Source organism: Lolium rigidum, chromosome 1 (genome assembly GCF_022539505.1).
Source record: "Lolium rigidum isolate FL_2022 chromosome 1, APGP_CSIRO_Lrig_0.1, whole genome shotgun sequence".
NCBI classification, from domain to species: Eukaryota; Viridiplantae; Streptophyta; class Magnoliopsida; order Poales; family Poaceae; genus Lolium; species Lolium rigidum.
This window is the reverse complement of record NC_061508.1, coordinates 207,399,714-207,406,638: the sequence shown is the minus strand read 5'-3', so window position 1 is coordinate 207,406,638 and position 6,925 is coordinate 207,399,714. Positions and strand designations below refer to the sequence as shown.

General features: G+C 51.0%; 1 pseudogene; it reads left to right on the top strand.

The window, feature by feature from the left end:
• The first annotated feature begins 5,217 nt into the window (after positions 1 to 5,217).
• LOC124654462 lies at positions 5,218 to 6,089 on the top strand (annotated as a pseudogene).
• The last annotated feature ends 836 nt before the right edge of the window (positions 6,090 to 6,925 follow it).

The following is a 6,925-nucleotide window of genomic DNA, read 5'->3' as shown; positions in this document are numbered from 1 at the left end:
TGAAGCTCGGAAGCCAAACAAACATTGATATGGAAGATATATATATTAGGAAGTCTTGTTGTAATACAAGAAATACTCGTGTAAATCTTCCAAACATTGTAAACTTGTACGATACCAAAGCCTCGACTCCACCTCCTATATAAAGGGGAGCCGAGGAAGAAAGAAAGGATCGAATCATTGTCCACACACACCCTAGTTTTCATAGTCCAGCACCTTTTTGGCCGAAACCTTCGAGATCTACTTGCCCTCTACTTTCTGCGAAACCATAGTCTACAACTTGTAGGCATTGACAAGTTAATACCTTGTCAGTCGGCCTGCGGCTAGTCGTGGTGGCCAGACAGGTAGAGGGACGGGCATGCACGGGAATGGTGTGGGTGCACGTGAGCAAAGCAAGTGGAGGCCAAAGGAGGCAGTGAACAAACAGAATAAGAAGAGAAACTCTGAAGATGCCGGGTTAGATAATAACAAGCCAGATGATATCAGTGATATGACTACTAGCCCACTAAAACAAACAGTGGTGATTGAACCAGGGAAGCCAGAAGCGGGTGCAAAGAAGATGTTGGTGATGGATGGTGTGGAGGACCAGGCGGGGGAACGCGTGCCTCCTCCGCCACCGGTGTATGTCCCGCCAACTGAAAAGAAGAAGAAGATGAGAAAGGGTGCTGTAGGAGGTGCGACAATGGACGTTGAGGCAGGCTCCGGCGTGGAGCGCCGCCAGCCACAATGAGTTGTGCAAGCTGGAATGGTCGTGGTGTGGGCAGCGCGGCGACCATCAAGGAGCTTCGTGACTTCGCGAGGACTCATGCCCCTACCATACTGTGTGTGTTGGAGACCCAAGTGCACAAAGTACGGGCCAAAAATATTAGTCATACATTAGGTTATGATAAGGCTTTTGCGATTAGCAGTGATGGCCGTAAGGGTGGAATTGTAATCTTTTAGAATAAAGAAAGAAAGATGGAGTTTTTACCGTATTCGCAGTACCATATTGATGATATTATTACAGAACAGGGAGGGGAGCCTTGGAGGCTGACTTGTGTGTATGGCGAAGCGCAAACGAACCTGCATTGGTGATTTTAATTAGGTGTTACATCGATCGGAACATGATGGAGTTCGACAGCGTAGCCTTGCGCAAATTGAGGGTTTCCGAAAGATGGTTGATGTATGCGGGCTTCATGACCTTGGTTTTGAAGGCCGTAGGTGGACGTTCGAGAAGAAAGTAGCGGGCGGTTCATACAGTCGGGTGCGCCTAGACCATGCTCTGGCATCAGCGGACTGGGTAGTGCGTTTTCCACTGGCTAAGGTCGAGAACATGTTTGCGGCGTCATCAGATCATGGCCCCATCCTCCTCAGGTGGGCACCAAGAGATGAGGAGAGGACGAGAAGACATACCAAGGGTGTGTTCAGGTATGAACTTATGTGGGAAACGCATAATGAGTTTTCTCCAATGTTTCAGCAAACATGGGAAGAAGAAGGTGCAGCCCTTTCGTTACCAGCTTTGCGGTCGAAACTCTCTAAGGTGGCAGGCCAGCTGCAGGGATGGGACCGATCAACTTTCTGCCACGTAAGACTTGAGTTAAAGCATCTCAAGGAGGAACTTGATAGGATGCAATCGGATCCATTGAGGACTGGGCCTTCGCACGGGGAGATTAAGGTGACTGATCGTATTGTTGAACTAAACCATAGAGAGGAAGTAATGTGGCAGCAACGTTCCAGGGTTCAGTGGTTATGAGCAGGAGAAAAAAAACAAAGTTTTTTCATATGAGGGCTAGCCAGAGAAAAAAAGAAGAATATGATTTACAAGTTCAAGAAAGAAGATGGGTTGGACACTGATGAGTTGGGAAGGATGACAACCAGTTTTTACAAGGATCTGTATCGCTCGGAGGGTACAAGTAATATGGAGATGGTGCTAGATACGGTCCCAGTTAAGGTTACTCCAGCGATGAATGATGGGCTCCTCAAGCCTTTTGAGGAGAAGGAGGTTAAAGAAGCTTTATTCCAAATGTTTCCAACAAAGGTCCCGGGGCTAGATGGCTACCCGCGCATTTTTTCCAGCGTCATTGGGAAGTGTGTGGTGCTGAAGTGACCTCAGTGGTGCTGAGGATACTACGAGGCGAGGATGACCCCTCTGTGATTAATAATACTTTAATTGTTTTGATACCGAAGGTAGCAAGTCCGGAGGAGTTGGGGCAGTTTCGACCGATCAGCCTATGTAATGTTCTGTATAAAATCGCTTCCAAGGTTGCAGCCAACAGACTGAAGGTTATACTACTAGAGGTGATATCAGAGGAGCAATCAGCGTTTGTTCCGGGTCGACTGATCACGGACAATATTATTTCCGCCTTTGAGTGTTTGCATTTATGAAGCGCAAGCGGGCAAAAGATTTGAGATGTTGTACTCTAAAGTTGGATGTGAATACAGCCTATGACCGCGTAGAATGGAGTTATCTACGGGCAATCATGTTAAAGTTGGGCTTTCATCGCTTATGGGTGGAGATGTTTATGCGTTTAGTCACAACTATTTCTTTCTCAGTTTTGTTCAATGGAGACCGTCTCGAGAATTTTTCTCTATCGAGGGGTATTCAGCAGGGAGATCCTATCTCACCCTATTTGTTCTTATTGGCAGCGGAGGGCCTTTCGTGCCTGTTAAAATCAAGAGTGGAGTCATTGAGCTTAAGTGGAATTAAAGTGCCAGCACAGCAGCGATGGTTAGCCATTTACTCTTTGCGGATGATAGCCTGCTGTTTTTTAAGGCGAATAGGTGCACAGGAGATCAAGGAGGTTTTACAACTTTATTGTACCGCCTCTCGCCAGCAAGTGAATGTAAACAAGTCATCCATACATTTTGCAAAGGGCTGTCAGGACAGTAAGACACGAGATTATGAACGTTCTTGATGTTCATAATGTCTCTTTGACTGACAAATACTTGGGAATGCCTTCTGATGTCGGTACATCTACCAATGGGGCCTTCAAGTACCTAAAGGATCAGGTTTGGAAGAGGGTCCAAGGGTGGCTGGAGATGTTGTTATCGGCGGCGGGTAAAGAAGTTTTGATTAAATCTGTTGCGCAGGCAATACCCACGTTTTCCATGGCTTGCTTCAGGTTGCCGAGAGGTTTATGCCAACATATTAATGGCCTCCTTCGGAATTTCTGGTGGGGCTGTAAGGATGGCAAAAGGTGCACTTGCTAGGTGGCCTGGGAGGATATGACGAAACCAAAGCACTTGGGCGGGCTTGGGTTTTGAGACATCGAGCTGTTTAATCTAGCTCTACTAGCCAAGCAGGCGTGGAGGCTGATACAGGATCCGAGCTCATTGAGTGCCCGCATATTGAAAGCGGTATATTTTCCAAATTGTGACTTTCTTGAGGCGGATCTTGGCGCGTCTCCCTCCTAAATATGGAGGGCTATTCTGGACGGAAGGGAGGTTCCGCAACAGGGCTGATCAAGAGAATTGGGACGGGGGATGACACCAATATTTGGAACACGAATTGGCTCCCAAGAGATGGCCTACTGCGCCCTGTTACTATTGTTCCCAGTGCAAGCACCCAAGGGTTTCCGCAACGAGTGGGTGATTTGATGAATCAAGCGACAATGACTTGGGATATTGAGCTAATCCAGTCGGTGTTCCTACCAATGGATGCCCAGGCTACTGTAAGCATACTGCTCAGCACGAGACGACAAACCGACTTTTGGGCCTGGCATTATGAGCGCAATGGAGTATTTACGGTGCGCTCGGCTTACAGAATGCTAGTGGCTACTAGGGAGAGGCAGCTGGCGTGGCTAGATGAGTTACCGGTTGCTTCTAACACCAAAGATCAGGAGAGGGCGTGGACATCATTGTGGAAGATGAAGGTTCCGTCAAAGCTGAGAGTGTTTCTATGGAGGCTGGCTAGGCAGTCTCTCCCGATAGCTGATGTCCTCCAGCATCGCAACATGGCACCACAGAATGCTTGTGTGGTGTGCGGCGAGACAGATTCGTGGCAACATTCCCTCATTGAGTGCCACCATGCAAGAAGTGTTTGGGTTTTGGCGCCGGCGGAGATTAGTGACTATGTGCAACATCTGCATGAGCCACATGCACGCGGATGGTTGGAAGCGATGCTGAAAGACCTCTCTCATGAGGAGTCGACCAGGGTCGTGATCACGCTGTGGGCCTTGTGGCATGCGAGGCGCAAGATTATTCATGAAGGGCAGTTTTAGAGCCCTTTTTCGATGCATTGCTTCATCGAAAGATTTAAAGCGGAGCTTCAAATTACGGAGCCTGGTCCGAGGTCCTCGCCGACGGGGCCGATCAGCGGGCCGAAGTGGTTTCCTCCGCCTCCTGGTCATGCCAAGGTGAATGTGGATGCGGCAGCTTCAAAGAATTTCCCAGCTGTTGCGATATCGGCTGTTGCTCGAGATGAGGCGGGGCTCGAGATGAGGCGGGGCAGTTTTTGGCGCCTCCGTTGTGGTCCTACAGGGAGTTTCAGATCCTGAGAGCTTGGAGGCAATGGCATGTAGGGAGGGGCTGGCGCTGGTAGCCGATCTCCTGTTACAGCGTATCCGAGTGGCGTCGGACTGTCTGAATGTCATCCGTAGCATTGAAGGAGAGGGGAAAGGCTCGTACGGACAAGTTGTCCAACACTTATGGGCTAGGAGAAATGACTTCCAGGTGGTTCAGTTTGTTCATGAAGGGAGGAGGTCAAATGGTGACGCGCATTGTTTGGCGAGAGGCTCGCCGTTTGGAGATTTGGGCCGGCATGTCTGGTTTACGGGACCGCCAGAGGGTCTTAGGAGTAATATTCTTGCTGATTGTAATGAATCTGTTGTCACTGAGCAGCGAGTTTCCGACGCACTCTTTTCCTTACCAGGGTACCGAAAAAGAAGGTTTTTAGTGAGGCGGCTCGGCGTGCTTTAATAAAGTGTTGTTTCATTGCTAAAAGAAAAAAAAACCAAAACGAATCGGTTAGTCGAGTCTTCTAATCTGAATCAAACACGGCATCGTAGTGATTTCTAACACATACGGTACATACTTAATTCTATAGTGTCTTGTGCGAGTCCGTATTTCCCATGGAAATAGATTTGCTCACCGATTACCATCCGACCCGGACCGTGTGTCCGATTCTCGCTACGATTGTTCAGAGAGTACTAGTACTATATATACTCAGAACTTCAGAAGAGGTTGACACAATAGCAGCGGAAGATCTTCGAAAGCAAAACAACAGCAACGCACAGTCGAGTCATGTTATCGATGTTTCCGCCGCCGCCGGCTTCTTTCCACGGCCGCGTTCCTCCGCCGCAGACCACGGACCACCCCGTCCCCATGCCGGCGCCACACGTCCCCGTCCTGGTGCACCCCGTGTGGGCCTGGAGCTTCCACCAAGAGGCGGCCAGGCTCCGCCACTTTGCCGAGGGCGCCCGGTACGTCGCCGTCAACGTGCACTACCCGGCCTCGTCCACCATCCCGGCAAGGACCAAGACGCCCTCACCGACGAGAAGCGCTACCCCATCCTCAAGGCCAACGTGGACGCCCTCAAGCCGCTCCAGGTCGGGATCGCCGTCTGCGACCGCGACGGCAAGACCGAAGCTTGGGAGTTCAACCTCCGGGACTTCCGCCGCTACTCTGATCCGCACGACGCGAACTCCCTAGCCTACCTCGCCGGTCGTGGCCTCGACGTGGACACGTTCGCGAACCACGGCGTCGACGCCTGGAGCCTCGGCGCCATGCTGCTGAGTTACTCCGGCCTCATCGGGCCCTGGCGCGGCCTGTCGTGGGTCACCTACACCGGTGCCTACCACGTCGCCTACCTGCTCAAGATCGTCACCGGAGGCTGCCCGCTCCCGAACGACTTGGCCGGGTTCGTGGGCGCGGTGCGGCACTTCCTCGGCGACCAGGTCTACGACGTCGCGGGGATGGCCGCCGAGTGCCCGAAGTTGCCCGTTGGGCTGGAGCGCATCGCCGCCCACCTCGGCTTCCATCCGCCCTGGAATAGCCCGAGGCTCGCTGCTGCCGCCGGCGTGCGCGCGCTGCAGGTGTTCAGGAGCTTGGAGGACGGAGAGCTCCGAGGCAAGGTCAGCAGATACAGAGGCCTGCTTCAAGGCCTGCATCACTAGTTCGACACTGACACCAACGATCAATGTGTTGGAATTAGCCAAACAGTTTAATTAGTTTCCTAGTCTGACTCTAGTACGTGTTGATTGTGCTTGTTTTGGTTCCCTTGTACCATGTCAAGCAACCGCCTATTGGGTGCTATAAATAAAAATCCAAAAAAAAAAAAACCGATGAAGCCTACGGGGCAGAGGAAAAACATATCTTTTCTCGTGGCGGTGTGTCTGCTCGTCGATTCTGTTCAGGTGTGCGTTCCCGCAGCGGATGTGCAGGTCAAGCCAGCTGAAATCGATCCAGCTCTGTGCTTAGATGCTTACCTCTTGTAACGTGTGCATGGCGGTAGGGGCAAAGCTAACACTTGTAATCAGAGTAATGTCGACGATTCACGTTTGTCTCGAGGAGGCAATTCTACCAGCTTCTTCGGTGCGCGTTCAGCGCTCCCGATAAAAGTAGCCCCCGAGTCTGGACGCGGGCGCTTGCAACCGGGTGCAGACTCGAGTTGAACATTTCATCCTTTTCTTCAGACGCTTCTTCACATGAATACCTTCGAGTCCTCTTTTTATCGGGTGCGCGTCCAGCGCTCCCGATGGGAGTAGCCCCCGAGTCTAGGTGCGGATGCTCTCAATCCGTACATAGACTCAAGTTCATCATCCGATACCTTTTCACATTTCTTCGAATACTTCAAGCTTCCTTACGACGTCATGGATGATGTTATTGACACTTCGATTTTGACTGACAAGACGCGACCCGCTGGGCCTACCCTAGCTCTGCTTGACTCTGTTTTTAAGTAAAACCCGCCTTTCATGTACGGTTACCAAGGCGCCTCCTCGATTCCCGCGAT